We start from the raw sequence: 17,500 nt of genomic DNA, 5'->3' as shown, positions 1-17,500 counted from the left end.
AGAACAATGAAGGGTGGAAGTCCACGATGCTATTTAGAGTAATGAGACACAATGGAAGATCGAAGTGAATACGATCTATTTAATAATGCCATAAAGGGAATTTTGAACTGACAGGCAGCTGCGTGTTATTTATTTTTGTTTTTTTCTTAGTCTTGAGCTGATGTCATCGTGTGATTCTTGACTTGCGTTGATGGGAGATATTCAAGAGGATTCACTCTACTATTCTTCAAGTTTAGAGAATCTTTTATGATTTGGTCCACATTTACACTTTATTTAGAAATATCTTAAGTGATTCAAAATGTCGACAGTTATGTCTTGGATTTGGTAGTCAGTTTGGTGAGATCCTCAACTTTCATAAGTTTTGGAAAGTGAAGGTGATGTGAGGTTTTTGGTTTTGCTTCAATATTTTTCTTATGAATTTGGGATTCGTAATAGATATACGTAATTCATTGCGTTTAGTATGTTATGAAGTAACTTCGATTTTACTGTTAACGAAGTTACTCAGCGCATAATATAATTTAAGGATACTTATGCCACTCTTTCCCCAACGAAAGAAAATAGGTGCCTGACCTCCATATTCGTTTGAGAGAGAGAGAGAGAGAGAGAGAGAGAGAGAGAGAGAGAGAGAGAGAGAGAGAGACTCATGAGATGCCATTGCCTATATTGTTAAATGTATGAATGCATACGTCTTTGAATAGCCAGCGAAATCAAAGAAATCACGTTGTTTTGTGCGAAAAGAAGGCCAGCCCTTATTCGTGAGAGAGAGAGAAGAGAGAGAGAAAGAGAGAGATTCCGTCGTGTTTTTTTTTTTCCTTTTTTTTTACGATTTTGAGTGGCAGAAGGGTCTAATAACCCCGCCATCCTCTTTGAGCGCGTAACTGTCGCATATTACGTGATGTAGCGCTCCTGTTTTACGACTGCTGTTATTGGAGTCGGGCGAATTCTGTCATGTTATGAGTTCGAAGAATGCGCAGCGCGGTGTGGCAATTTGATTAAGGGCCTCACCAGCTGCAGTGTGTGGGAGGCGTTCCACGCAACTTTTTCTAGGTTAAATGGAGTTTGTCGAATAAATCCTTTCTTGTTCTTGGAGGGAAATATTCTTATTATTTCTGATTCTTTCAGGAATGAAACGGCCTATTTAAGTCTGGGTACGGATACTTATCATTTCTCTTTCGTGGAGTTCAAAAATAATATTCCTTTACATTTACTTTAGTAATGGGCTCATTATTTTTTGTTTTTGAAGGAAGACGATAACTATCTGTCTTGGTATGGATTATCATTTCGTGTTTTTATTGGGAAAAATTATTTTGTATTTATATTTATTTTTTTTTATTGGGATCATGATTTCTTCCTCTTTGAGTGGGACGCTTAATAACTCTGGAATAATTATTTACTGGAGGGAAACAATAATATTTATTTACATTTACTTCAGTGCCTCAGTGGCGTGATCGGTGTGGCATTGGCCTGCCACCTTGGTGGCTGTGAGTTCGATTCTCGGGCATTCCACTGAGGGTTTAGAGATGTGTATTTCTAGTGATAGAAGTTCACTCTCGACGTGGTTTGGAAGTCACGGAAAGCCGTTGTTCCCGTTGCTGAATAACCACTGGTTCCATGCAACGTAAAAACATCATATAAAAAAAAATAATAATAATACATTGACTTCTGTAATGGGATCATCATTTTTAGTACTCGGAATGAAACGACTAATTTCTCTGTGTGGGTGGGGACTCATTTTCTTGTTCTTAGAAGGGAATAATAATTTTTCCTTTTATATTTAATTCAGTAATGAAATGATGATTTCTTATTCTTGACGAGACTCGACCCATTTCTTGTTATACTGACATATTTAATGGAATCATTCCTGGTGTTTTTGAAGTGGAGTAATCATTGCTATTTCTGGAAAGGAAACTGCTGACTTTTTCTTATACTGGCTTCATTAATGAAATAATTTATTTTTCTTGAAGCGATACAATAATTTTTTGTCCTTCATACTTAGTGATAGGTTAGTAATATTTATATTTGATGAGAGAGAAGGGATCTTCTAGATTATTTAGGAGTTTATTTTGTAAAGCTCTTTATGAGTGATTTTCCTTTTTATTTTTTATTTTTTTCAAAACTCCGTACTCGTGTCGTCATTTACTTAATTAGCGTAGGTTGTTTTATGAGTAATAAAAAGTTGTATAAGTAATCAAAAAGTGTCAAGATTAAAAAAAGATCCGAGATTACTGACGGCTTAATTCATCGTAAATGTCAAGTGTAGAGACTTTTTACAAATTATTCTAAAGAAGTAATTCTCCTTTCACATTCAGGTTGAAGATCCTACTTGAATGTTTTTGTCAGAAACGAGTCTGCACGCGGCACTTTTTTTTTTTTTTAACCTAAATATATGAAGGTGACAAAATGCAAAATTCTACTCGTATAAGAATCTTAGTGCTCGAGTCGGATAGAAAATATTAAGTTTTTTGAAGATTTAGAATCGAGAAATCCTCAAAACAGAACAGATTGAATGTACTGAAGATACATACAGAGACTATACTATATACTTCCACGTGACGAAATAAGAATTTTAGTTTTGCTCTTCGGAGAGAATTTAATCGTGCGTTAACAAAGTAGCTACGCTTGACGTACACGCAGTCAAATATTGATCGATTGGTTGAACCGATATGAACGGGCAGATAACTACTACGGCCTTGGATGGAAAGTAACGTGAAACCAGAGGCAGCTTTGATAAAAGTCAGTCGTTTGAAATGAGCGATTATATTAAATTATTATATATATATATAGGTATATATATATATATATATATATATATATATATATATATACACACACACACACACACACACACACACACACACACACAGGGTGTCCATAAAGTCCCAGTACCATCACAAATATTTGTTTAGCTTGTAATGGTACAAGGACTTTATGGACACCCTGATAACAATAAAATATGAATACGAATGAATATAGACCAAGACGAATATTTACTTGACAATGCGAAATGAATTCTTCTCATTATATATATATATATATAATATATATATATATATATATATATATATATATATATATATATATATACAGAGAGAGAGAGAGAGAGAGAGAGAGAGAGAGAGAGAGAGACTAATCTTGAATTGATTCGTATAGGTAGGTACTTTCTCTCTCTCTCTCTCTCTCTCTCTCTCTCTCTCCTTTTTCGGCCGTCACTTTGTTTAAGAGACATTTCGGTTGAGATCGAGACCTTTACTCTTCCACGATAGAATGATAACGACGGTGGCGATGAAAGGGTCTTTAATTAAAGTAGAGAGAGAGAGAGAGAGAGAGAGAGAGAGAGAGAGAGAGAGAGAGACTCGGGTGAAATCGCTCACAAATCACATTGCAATCATCGAACCGGAGTCTGATTCACTGTGACAATGGATTTCTCTCTCTCTCTCTCTCTCTCTCTCTCTCCTCTCTCTCTCTCTCTCTCTGGGAGGGAGAGAGAAAGAAAGAGTGAGCGCCGCGGAATGATTTGTCACTTTTCTTGGATTGAAACGAAGAAAGGAAAGGGAATGAAAATGGTATTCTCTCTCTCTCTCTCTCTCTCTCTCTCTGAAGATGCGGAGGGCTCTTAAGACTTTGAATTTCGCATTAATGGAAAGGAATTTTATTAGCGAAAGCTTTGTAATGCAGCGATTAGAGGGCGATAATTTGAATAACGTAAAAGGATTTTATAGTGTGGCCCCCTTTTTTTTTTTTAAAGATATTTTGAAACATTTCAGTTGCTGTGTATCTGGGTTACACTGGATGTTGAACCGGATAGCCAATGTTCTCAAACCTTCATATATGTATATATAATGTATACATACACACGCTCACACATTAAGCTACAAATGTTTTAATATCCAATTCGTGCTACCTCGGGAATGTCATAGAAGGAGAGTTATTAGTGATAAGTGATTTGAGTCACTTAGGTATCAGATCATCTTTTTACTTATAATTCGGTGATATTCACGAAGCGAGATGAATTGGATATGAAACGACATTTCTAGATTAATGTTAGTATATACTGTATATAGTATATATATATAATATATTGTGTGTGTGTGTTTGTGTTTGTATATATATCATATAAATTGCCTGGTTTTGTACTTAAAAACAGAAGAGATAGTGTAATTGAATTAAGTTATAAATGTATAATGTATGAGAGAGAGAGAGAGAGAGAGAGAGAGAGAGAGAGAGAGAGAGAGAGAGAGAGACCCGCCCCTCCCTCCCTCATACGATATGAAACACCGAGCAAGTGCATTCGTACATTTAGGTATATTTGCGCACATTACAGTGCAATGCGGGTGTCGAGAGTTTGTGTATATGTGCGGGCCCATGAGACCACTACTACTACTACTACTTACTACTAAGTAGGCCAACCACTGCTGCAGAGGGGAGAGGTCTGTAAACGCTCGAGTTAAATGTGATATTTGACGAAATAATTTTTTTTTTTTTGTTTTTGAAAATTTTTTAAAATTTTTTTCAGAAAAAAAAAAAATTTACAGAAAAAATTTGTAATCACAAAAAAAAAACCTGAAGCTGCCATTAATTCATTATGCAGATGACGAGGATTTACGAAAAACATCTCTTACAAGAAAAAAAAATTGCCATAAATTCATTATGCGGCTGACGAAGGAGAAGAGAGAGAGAGAGAGAGAGAGAGAGAGAGAGAGAGAGAGAGAGAGAGAGAGAGAGAGAAAGGGGGTCCTCTCCTCCGAAGGTTATAATGAATACTGATGGCGTTGGTGTTTATTTTTTTATGCTTCTAAAATGCTAAAATGTCCCCTGTTATGAATTCCTTGAATTGGACCTCCTCCTCCTCCTCCTCCCCCCTCCCCCCCACCCCATTTTTCGTTCTATAATTATTTGGTGCAGCAGGAACTACTAAGAGGATGTTCGTTGCATTCATTGTGAGGTCATGAATTTTGATGATTTTGCGTTGACGGTAAATTTTGTCCGGAGTAGACTGTCATGGAGGTATTTATTATCCTGCAGACATTTCCCTTAAAAGAAGTTACTCCTACTCTTACGTTATTTGATCGAAGTGAGAAAATTACTTTTCGTAATTTTAATACTTAGTAATTTCTATTCAAGTAGAAATATATTGGATATAATATATTATGGAGCCTAATGGCAAACCGCGATATCTTTACTCTGCTATTTGATGTTAGTGCGAAAATTATTTTTCGTAATTTTAACAGTTAGTAACTTCTTTTCGAAAGAAGTCTTACCGTTTAAGTAGAAATATATTGGATATATATTATACAGCTTAATGGCAAACCGCGATATCTTTCTTCATTACAGCATCCCAGTGCTCTGTCGATATATTTTATAATATTTTCTTATGTAGTTGTTGAGGAAAAACATTTTTTAAAAGCACTTAACTAACCATTGGTTCCATGCAAGTAAAAACACCATACAAACTAATAAACAAACAAAAGCACCTTACCCTATCACTATAGCATAGGGCTTTCATAAGTCAGCAACTGTTTTGTCTGCCTCCTTATGTAGGATGCTACGTATATGAGAGAGAGAGAGAGAGAGAGAGAGAGAGAGAGAGAGAGAGAGAAGATGTGTTTTACCGGTAATTATTATTGTTAAATGATCACTTAAACTGTGGTATGGAAGAATCATTAGTATTATCATTATAGTTATTGACGTGTTTATGCTTAATACGTATTATCATTATATATATTGAAGTGCTGATGCTTGTCTGTCAGTCATCAATGTATCTCCAAAAGTTACGAATGGTTTTCATTATGCTGAGAATTCTGTTATTTGATTCTGTTGAAAACTGAACATTCTGGTATCGCTATTTATCCGTTTATATCGTGGGAGGAAGCAGAAGGCGCAATTTCTATTGCAAACGAAATTGCCTCGCATTGTTCCATGAAAAGACCGATAAAGTGATCACGCAAAGCATTGCAAAATAGAAGGTCGAATGTCACAGATGTATTTATTGAGAAAAGGGATATTCCAGTGAGGAGGTCGGAAAGGAACCCACCAGGTTATTTGCACTGGTGATCCTACGTTTCTCCTTTCTCCTCCTCCTCCTCCCCTACCCCCCCATCTTCCTCTTCATCTCTCGCCCCATTTCCAACCCTATTCCTTCTCTTCCTTCCTCCTCTTCCCCACCTCAACCCTATTCCTCATCCTCTCCCCCCACCATCCTCCTCCTCCTCCTCCTCTCTCGCCTCTCTCGCCCCACCATCCTCTTCCTCTCTCTCCCCATTCCCAACTCTATTCCTCTTTGCCTCTTCGTCTCTCCCCCCACCCCCACCCTCCTCCTCCTCTTTCTCGCCCCCCCCTCACCTCACCCCTTCCTCCTCCTCCTCTCTCCCCACCCCTCACTTCTCCTCCTCCTCCTCCTCCTCTCTGACTTCCAAAAAATGAGACGTGACGTCATGGGCTTAAGGCTGCTAAGATCTCGTGATCCTTCTCAGACATCGTGGCTTCTCAAGTCCTTTTTTTTTCGGGTTTTTTTACAGTTGGTTTTTAAAGCCTTTCTTGGGGAAAATTTTGTTTTCAATTAGACTTTTGTAAAGTTTATTTCTTTCTGTTTTCGAAGACTGTAGAGTGGAGGTGTGGTTGATATCGCTCTTAGAATTAAGTATATATGTTAAATATATATATATATATATATATATATATATATATATATATATATATATATATATGTATATATATATATATATATATATACATATATATTAACATATATACTTGTTGAATTATATGTATTATGTATATGATATTGTTTTACATGTACTATACACATTTACATGCAATCTTGCACGTTGAATGCATCGATAGATAGATTTCGATAGATTAAAACGTACGTGGCTATAGGATATTAGGACAAGCTTATGCGGGTTTTGTATTAGACACAGGAGAAGGCTAACCTTGGAAAAATACATTTTTAGTTTGTTTACAAAGTACATGTGTTGTCATTACTGTATAAGGTCCTCGTTGGACGAGTGAATTTCGCGCTCGGCCACCAATCCGGTGGTCCGAAGTTCGATTCCTCGGCTCGGCCAACGCGGAACCAGAGGAATTTATTTCTGGCGATAGAAATTCATTTCTCGATATAATTTGGTTCGAATCCCACAGTAAGCTGTACGTAGGTCCCGTTGCTAAGTAACCAACTGGTTTCTAGCCACGTCAAAATAATCTAATCCTTCGGGCCAGCCCTAGGAGAGCTGTTGATTAATCAGCTCAGTGGTCTGGTAAAACTAAGATATACTTAACATTACTGTATAGATCCTCGCAACATGGCAGCATTTCAGAAAAGAGCTCCAGGCTTGTTTTATGATTGATAAAAGCGAACAACAACAGGAGCAGCATGAAACACCCGACAGCCAGTTGCGTCCGTCGGATGTGAGAAGAAACTTGAACTCGGATGTGAGAAGAGACTCGAATTCGGCTCTGAGGCTGAGCGCTCTGTTATTGGAACTCTTGGACTTCGGCATCGGGAAGTTGCTGGCCATCGAGTGCAGCGGAGGAATATCTCCTGCAGGAGGAAGAAGCAGAAGCAGTAGACCGGAGGGCATCGTGGATGGTGGTAACGCCCCGCGCGACAAGAGGAGGGCCGTGGCAAAGAAAAAGGAAGCCATGATTAATCATCACCACCCCTAAGGCCACTTTCCTCCTCCTCCTCCTTCTCAGCGAAACGCCCACCAGCTTTAACGCCTCGCCTCCTCCAGCCGCACCGCCTATTGGTATCCGCCCATGTCCAAGAAAGGTGGAGGAGGCGCCGGCAGCAGCAGCAGCAATGGAGGACCTGGAGACGTCGTGGGCGGCGGGGGCGGGGGCGGCGGCATGGGGCTGATGTTCAAAGGGCGTCGAAAGATTTCACTGCCATGGTTCCGACAGGGGTCCTTGTCCAAGGAAGAAGGGTCGGTGGTGGGCGTCCCCGGGGGAGGTGGTTCGGCCATGACCACGCCCACCTCCCGCTTCCCGCCCCTCCTTCGTCAGCGGACCATCGACTCTCCGAGGGGCCTCATGATGAGTAACAGGCAGCGGTCCTTCGACGCCCATAACATCAACACTCACCTGGAGACGGAAAAAGTAATGTCCCCGACCTCATCTGAGGACGATTAACCTCCTAAAAATATCGATAAAATGTTTTTAACGATGTCGTTGGCCTTTTGTTATTAGCAATCTCTCTCTCTCTCTCTCTCTCTCTCTCTCTCTCTCTCTCTCTCTCTCTCTCTCTCTGCATGCGTTTCTTTACATAATCCTCCTTGTAATGTTCATCGAAAAAAATCCTCTCTCTCTCTCTCTCTCTCCTCTCTTCCTTCTCTCTCTCTCTACTCTCTGATGCGTTTCTTTACATAATTCCTCCTTGTAATGTTACACTTTTCCGAAAAAAAATCCATTCTCTCTCTGCTCTCTCTTCTCTCTCTCTCTCTCCTCTCGCTCGCTCTCTCTCTTGCAATGCGTTTCTTTACATAATCCTCCTTGTAATGTTCATCTAAAAATCCTCTCTCTCTCTCTCTCTCTCTCTCTCTCTCCTCTCTCTCTCTCTCTCTCCATAATGAGATCCTTTTTGAACTTCTCAAGTTAAAGAAGTTTTGATTGATGTGGAACCTCCCCATTTATCCCAGACCAACGACGTCTTCCCTTTTCTGAAATGGAAAACTTGATCCAGTTTTTGTAGTGTGTTGTTTACGTGACAATCGTCGCTGCAGGTCGCTGGAATATCGCCACTTTCCAGCTCAATTCTTGGACTTGGATTTTTTTTATTTATTTATTTTTTTTTTTAGCAGGAGTTAATAACTCTCTGATATTTCGTATCAAGAATAAATAACTGTATTTGATGTTTTGTATCGGGAGAAAATGACGTTTGTTTTGTAATTTTTCTCAAGGAGAAATAGCTTCATAAGTAACGTTATTCGATATTTTTATCAAGGGAGAATCACTTTCATTTGATATTTTGTACCAAGAGAAAATAAATGATATTTTTATCAAGAGTAAATTTATTTTATCTTTTGTATCAAGAGAATTTTTTTTTTATATATTTCATATCAAGAGAAAATTAATTTGATGTTTTGTATCAAGAGAAAATTTATTGATATTTTTATCAAGAGTAAATTTCTTTATTTATCTTTTGTATCAAGAGAATTTTTTTTTTTAATTTTTTTTTATTATTTCCATATCAAGAGAAACTTCAATTTGATGTTTTTTGTATCAAGAAAATGAAAATTTGAATTTGATTGTATTTTGTATCAAGAGCAAAATAAATTTATTGGCTATTTTGTATCAAAAGAAAATAACTGTTTGATATTTTGTACAAAGAGAAAATAACTTCATTTGAAATTTTGAATCAGGAGAATTTTTTTTTTATCTTTTGCATCAAGAGAAAGTAATTTTGTTTGATATTTTGTGCAAAGAGAAAATAACTACATTTGATCTTTTGTATCAACAGAGAAAAAATTTTCATTTGCTATTTTGCATCAAGAGAAAACGTTATTTGATATTTTGCATCAGGAGGAAATAACGTCATTTGATATTGTGTAGAAAGAGAAAATAACTTTTTTGATATTTTACCAGATAATAACTTTATTTAAAAAGCATATTTTCGCTGAATAATTTCAGTTTGTTGCGTATTGTTTGTGTGTTTTTTTAAGTGTAATTTTTTTATTACTCGCTTCTATGCGAATACAGTGTTGTTAAGACTGTTGATAACTCTTTTAAATCACTTTTCGTGCAGGATAAACTCCCGTTATTGATTTTACTCCTACATCCTGGACCTAGACTTCTATTCTCTCTTATTCTGACAGTCGACTCAAATATTCTCAAATGGTCTTCCGCCATGCAAGGTCACAACACTGCTGACCTAGGTTGATTGCGTGCTGTTTCTTCCACTGCATTTCTCCTCTCCCATTTCTCCTTCTCTCTCTCTCTCTCTCTCTCTCTCATCCTTTTGGTTCTGAATAGAACTCCTCTCTGTGGATGTGAGCTGTTTTGTAACAATTTTTTTTTTCTCTTTTTCAGGTAAGTGTTCTGCTTCTACCCGAGGGCCAGCTGTAGTTTCGGATGAGTATATATTTATTTTTGCATTTTTTATATAGTAATAGTTCGTATTTTAGATTTACAGTTTAATATATTATATGCATACATACATAGCTCTACATACGTACATACATATATACACATACACAAACAGAAAGTCGATGCCTGCATGTCAGAAGTTCCACTCGTTGGAATGGCCGCTATTCCTTGTAAGGTATTAACATTATTTATTTAGTTTTACATTTAGCGTCTAAGAACGTCGAGCCTTTGTATTTCCTTACCTTTGGTAAGGGATATTATTGGGGGTATTATTATTGAATATTTTTAGCTCTGTACTGCTTTCAGTATTAGCGGTTCTGTACGAGCATTTGTAGTTATTTTGATTGGTACAAAGGACAGATATTTTAAAAGAGAAAAATCCATAAATATTAAGTGTGCAAATCTATAAATGTTCAGTGACAAATATCTATGAAGATTACATGTGAGAAATCTATAAATATGAACTTGGAAAACCTGTAAATACTAAATCTGAAATATCTATATACATTAAACTTGAAAAACCTGTAAATAATAAATGTTAGATCTATAACTGTTAATTGTGAAAAATCTATAAATATTAAATAGGAAAAATATATAGATATTAAATGCGAAAAATCTATAAATATTACATATAAAAACCTATAAATATTAAATGAGAAAAATCTATAGGTAGCTACTAAAAGTGAAAAATCTATAAATATTAAACGGGAAAAATATGTAGTTACTAAAAGGGAAAAATCTATAAATATTAAACTTTTAAAACTTGTAAATATTAAATGTTAGAAATCTATAAACATTGTGAAAAATCTCTCAGAGAATCCAGGGGCTTATCTGCGTCAACGATAAAAGGTTACAAAGCTATGCTCAACTCTGTTTTCAGTTAATAGTAAATTTGAAAAATTTATTAAAACATATAAAAAAAAGTTATGAATATTAAATATATAAATATAAAATGTGAAAAATCTGCGAATAGCAAATTTGAAAAATTTATTAAATATTAAATATACAAAAAATTATAGATATTAAATGTAAAAACATATGAATATTACAGCGTACAAAAACATCAATATTGAAGCCGAAATTGTAGGAAATAAAATGCAAAATTGACCTTCAAGTTTAATCCCATTTCACCGATGTTACAAATACCGGGGAGAGCGAGAGAGTTAATGAAATACAGATTTCATTATTGTATCTTTTAAATCCTTGATGACTGGGTATTTTGTGCTTAGTGAAACTGTTACAGAATACTAATGTAATACTGATTACATTTTAATTTGGGACTCTGAAATCGAGGCTGGTTATATCTACTTTTTTTTTATTTATATTTATGTTATTTTATTTTTTATTTTTGCATCGTAGTTGATTTTATCGACTGTTTATATTTATTTTAGTCTTTTTATTTGATAATTGTCTGTGTGGAAATTGTGAATTTATTTTTCACTTACTCGGGGAGTAAGCATACAAACTACTTTGTTGTTGTTTGGGGGGGGTGGGGGGGAGAAGGTTAGGAAAGGTCTATGGAAGAGTCTAAATAGGTCTGAAAAAGATGTTTCTCATTGAGTTAAAGATACAGAAATTTTAGGATGGAATATTTATGATTTATTTATTAGAAAATGTAAAAAATATATTATGTGCATGTTAAACAATACCAAAAAATTATTTTAATGAAATATAGCGTATTTATTTTAATTTTCGTGGGTGAAGCAATGCTCTGTTTGACCGTAGATTTGAGCATGTAAATTAATTACGTTAAAAATTAGGACTATAATGTTTACGACTCATGCATGAGGAGAAAATCTTGAACATGTCTCGAGTAAGCTGGAGGTCGGATCACACCTTGTTATTAGTGTAAATGATTCTTGCAAACATAATCATAATTTGCCTCCTCATGTCTTAAAATTTTAAAGAAACATTTATTTTATTTATGAATTCCCTATTTGTGTTATAGAATAAATTTTATTGCAATTCCTCCCTGACTGATTGAATTTATTTACTTCCAAGATTTGACAGCAAAGTAAACATTCTCGTAGGAAAATTCTACTTACTGTTATTTATGGCATCAAATAGACTGCACAGAACAAATGAAAATGCTGAAAAAATCGTTCACTTAGGAAATGTGAACTATGTTGTGGGCAATCGCAAAGTGGAACAGTTTGCGAATGTAAGCTTCTTTGATGTTAAAATATTTTTACGTGTTCAATTAGTCGGCCGGTTTTAAATTTAGAAATAGCTGGTAAGTCTGGTATTTCGTAGACAATGTGTGTATAGTATATGTGGCAGTGTAATGTAACTGTCTCTGACGTTCGTAAAGTATTTTTAATTTTAATGAATACTTTAATACATTGTCATCTTTAAAATGTAGGCTATCAATTTCCGTGTGCTTTATTTTTAGAGTTTTTTTTTCCCAATATATAACAGTTCATACTCTTGAAAAGGTTATCATGATTATTGCTCATTTCATGATTTTTATGGTGATTTAGTAAATTTTGGCATACCATACATAATATTTAATATAATAATTAGGCTGCGTTTACACAGAATCAAATCGATTCAATTCATGACGAATCAATACAATTCATGATTCGTATCGATTCGCCACGCTAATTTCAATGTTACCGTTTACACCAAGCAAATCGATCGGCATGATTTGAATTGACTCTATTCACTTGGTGTAAATGGTTGCATTGAAAATAATATGGTGATTCAAGACAAATCATGAATTGTGTTGATTCTTCATTAATTGAATCGATTCGATTCAAATCGATTTGTTCAGTGTAAATGCAGCCTTTGTGAGGCTAGTTTTAGAAGAAAACAAGGCTGCAGTTACTGACTCGTGTTAGGATTTTACATCTTGGAAGCTTCAGCCGCCCACTCTCCTGCGAATGTGTGCCATACTGTTGCCCTTGATTGTACTGACAACGGTCTTGTATGGTGAAAAGTGCATTGTCGTTTCCGTAGATTTATTAAATAACCGAAGTTGCTTTTATCAAATTGGAAACCAACTCTCTTGATGTAAATGTTTTTCACCAATGTCAAACTTCCCGTTTATCTTGCTGGGTTTGCACTTCTTGTATTTGCTGATATTTTGATGTAGGGAATGATAGAGCATAAACGAAAAGGAAATTATTTTATGTAGTCTGGATATGAATATGTTTCACGTTGCGGATCAAGAGAGAGAAGGATTCATTATGGAAGGTTCGGCCTCAAATTTCTGGAGATCATTGTGACAAGATTTGTATGTTTTTCGTTTTTTTTATTTATTTATTTATTTATTTATTTATTTATTTATTTATTATTTATGTGTCTTAAAGCTTTAAAATGTAAATTGCCTAAAAATTAAATTCTCATGTAAATTGTCTCAAAATTAAATTCTCCTTCTATGTATCTAATTACCATTTAGGAATTCTCTCTCTCTCTCTCTCTCTCTCTCTCTCTCTCTCTCTTGAAAAGGTGGCGTAATTTGGCGTGTCTAGCAGATTCGCAATACGATGAGGTAGCAGGAAGGGAACTGGCATTTCTCATCTATGAAATCAGCAACAGTCCTAACCAAAAAAGATACAAAGCATTCATAGATATATTAGAAGGATATAATCCTTCAAACTGGAACAAATCTAATGAAAACATCTTGAAAATAATGAAGAAGTTCCAAATAAAATCCAGTGGTCAAGAGACTCATAAAGAAAATATACATAAACCAACATATTCCGACAAAGAAAATGAATAAGGTGAATCTTGTGAATATCCTAATTGATGCATTAGGAAAAAGAATGCCAAAAGCATGCAAACTGTGTAAGGTTTGGTATAGCATAGTCCAATCCACAAAACCTAATCAGAAAATGTGCTGCATGCAACATTCCGACCCATCCACAGTGTGCTGAGGTAATACAAGATTGAGAAAAGATACAAGAATTTTTTGTTCAACATGTCTATCATGGATAGACAATGTTATTAAATCAAGATTGAATGTACAAATAGTTGAGGATGAAGAAGAAGAGGAAGAGGGAAGAAGAAGAAGAAAAAGAAGAAGAGGAAAACGGAAGAGAAGTAAACAAAAATGAAATGACAGAAAAAAATAAGGAAAACAAAGAACAAGATAAAAGTATGGATGCAGAGATACTCATTGATACTACATATGAGGCAATAAAGCAGCATACCTACGAAGAAATAAATTACGATATGACAACAGAAAAGCAAATCCCGAAGAGGCTCTACCCAGATCTATACAATGACGGGAAAGAGGAAAAAATAGACAAGAAAGACAAAATCTGCAACCTTTTGAAAAGAGGAATTGCAGATTTGGAGAAAGATGTTACTACAAACATCCTAAGATATCCAAAACTATGAAATATATGGTAAATGTGCATACTTAGATGGATATGGGGATGATTGCAGAGATCTGCATCAAAAATATGTAAAACCTAAAAGAAGGAAAAGGATGTAAGTTCGACAAAAAATGCAAATATGCACCCTGTAGCCATGAATCATAATCAAATAAATAACCAACCAAGTAATAAAATCCAAAATAAGAAAGAAACAAATAAAGAGAGAAATCAAGAATATCAGTAAAGAGAAAAGCAAACCACCAATGAGATATGCAGAGGTGTCAGCAAAAAATTTCAAAGCATCAGCTCCGAAATTCTACTCAAGAGATAATAACTGTATTTATTATGCAAGAGGATATTGCAGAAACGGAGAAAATTGCAGATTCAGACACAAAATGAATAATTATGATGAAGGAAGATCAAAATATTATGGAAAAGTTGGATTTTTTAATGTCAGAATTTCTGGAAATGAAAAAAAGAACAACATACCAGAACAGGAAAGAGACATGGGAAAATCCTTATTACTACCAGTATTAAATGAAGGAGAAAACCACGCAAACCATCATAGTGATGAATGCGCAGGGTTTAGTTACGAGTAACTCAAAAAGAAAATAGAGTACTTAGAAGAACTACCCAAATGAAAAGAAAATAGATATAATGAATATAAGTGAAACCTGGTATTCCCAAGAGACTGGGAATGATGATCAAATAAAAGGTTCCAAACTTATAGATCAGATAGAAAAAATAGGAATCAAGGGGGAACCGCAATATATGGGAAAAGACAAAAAACAAGGAAAAATATATGAGAAATATAGTAACTCAGAATGTGAACTAATAGCGGTAGAATTTGAACCTGAAAAATTGATGAACATAGTAATATATAGACCTCCTAATACTAAAGAGTTTGACTTAATAATTGAAAAATTGATGATATATGTAGAAAATCACAAGGACTGGACTATTCTCCTATCTGGTGACTTCAACTTTCCTTTCGTAGAATGGAAAGAACGAATAGGAGATTGTGGTTGTACTTATACATATAAAAAAGAGAGTAATAGTAGTGCAGAAGATAAGAGGCAATTTGAAAAGCTATTAGATATGCTACTAGAATAACAACATTCAACAAATAAATCACCTGCCAACAAGAAAGGAAAATACTTTAGACCTAGTATTTTGTGAAACGAGATGAATTATGTTAAAGAAATAATAGTTTATAATGCGAATATTTCAGACCATAATGTCATAGAATTAACAGTTCATTCCAAAGCAAGTGAAAATAGAGATAAGCAAGAAATGAAAAGTGGGAAGGATATGGAAAAATACAACTTCTACAGTAAAAATATAAAATGGTCAGAAATTAATGAAGAATTAACAAAGATTGGGATACATTTTCGTAGTGATGACATAAGGGTAAATACGGAGATATTATATAAAATATTGGAGAAAATAGTGGAAAAATATATACCGAAGAAGAAAAGTAAACATCATTCATGCCATACCAAGAGACAGAAGGATCTTGTTCCAGAAAATCAGAAAGTGGAAAAAAAGGTCTTGCAAAAGAAAAAAATGCCATGGAAAGTTATAGAACTAAAAAGTAAGATAGAAAATGCAGAACAAAAGATTTATACAATCAAAAGAAAATGAAAAAACGGGACTTGGAAGAAAAAACCCTATTAAATATCAAGCAAAACCCCAAGCTATTATACTCATATGCGAAGAAGATGAATAAAAGAAGAATAGAAATAGGCCCTCTGAGAATTGAAGGGAGATTAACGAATGAAAAAAGGAATTTGCAACATCTGGCAGAACGATATAAGAGAGAATTCACCCCTAGAATAGATAATGAAGATAATGATATAGAAGTAAGGGAAGAAAATAGTGAATATTTAGCTGACATAGATATTAATGAAGCTGATATTGTGCAGGCTATTAATGAAATTAAAAATGGAGCTGCTGCAGGGCCTGATGGAATTCCTTGCTATTTTGTTAAAGAAAGTAGTTCATTCTATCGCAAAGCCACTTGCAATATTATTAAGACAAAGTGTAGATACAGGCAAGATTTATGATGAGCACAAATTAGCATATATTACCCCTACTTTCAAAAGTGGATCAAGACTAGAGGCAAGTAATTATAGGCCTGTGAGTCTAACATCATATTATGAAAGTGTATGAAAGGGTAAATGAAGAAAAATATTATGAAACATTTAATAAAAAATAATTTTGTTTAATAAAGGACAACATGGTTTCGTACCCGGAAAAAGTACACAAACCCAACTGTTAGTCCACCGTGAGAACATATTCAAAAATATGAAAGCGGAAATGAAACAGATGTTTATTTAGACTTTGCAAAAGCTTTTGATAAAGTAGACCATAATATATTAGCGAAGAAAAGTTAGAAAACACAATATCGTGGATAAAGTAGGAAGATGGTTAAAGAATTTTTACACAACAGAAAACAGATAGTTATTGCAAACGACGAGAAATCGGATGAAGTCAAGGTAATATCCGGTGTGCCGCAAGGTACGGTGTTAGCTGCAATACTGTTTGTTATTATGATTGAAGACATAGACAATAATGTGAAGGATTCGGTAGTGAGTAGTTTCGCAGATGACACAAGATTAAGTAGAGAAATTACTTGTGATGAAGATAGGAACGCTCTACAAAGAGACCTTAACAAAGTATATGATGGGCAGCAGGTAAATAGGAATGGTATTTAACTCTGATAAATTTGAATCAATAAATTATGGAGACAGAGAAAGAAAGCTATATGCATATAAGGGACCTAATAATGAGACCATCACAAATAAGGAAGCAGTTAAAAGACCTTGGTGTGATGATGAATAGGAACATGTTATGCAATGATCAAATAGCAACTCTGTTGGCAAAATGTAAAGCAAAAATGGGAATGTTGTTACGGCACTTCAAAACAAGAAAAGCTGAACACATGATTTCTGCTTTATAAAAACATATGTTCGTAGTCCACTTAATGAATATTGCAATATGATATGGTACCCACACTATCAAAAGGATATTGCACAAATAGAGAGTGTACAAAGGTCCTTTACAGCTAGAAATAGAAGAAGTTAAGGACCTAGACT

General features: G+C 34.8%; 1 protein-coding gene across 1 annotated transcript in view; it reads left to right on the top strand.

The window, feature by feature from the left end:
- Positions 1-17,500, top strand: part of LOC135195050 (kalirin-like) — a 1,052,038-nt gene that overhangs the window by 482,024 nt on the left and 552,514 nt on the right.

The sequence above is a fragment of the Macrobrachium nipponense genome, chromosome 20, assembly GCF_015104395.2.
Source record: "Macrobrachium nipponense isolate FS-2020 chromosome 20, ASM1510439v2, whole genome shotgun sequence".
Taxonomy (NCBI): Eukaryota; Metazoa; Arthropoda; class Malacostraca; order Decapoda; family Palaemonidae; genus Macrobrachium; species Macrobrachium nipponense.
The sequence above is the reverse complement of the archived record's forward strand: the minus strand, read 5'-3'. Positions and strand labels throughout refer to the sequence as shown.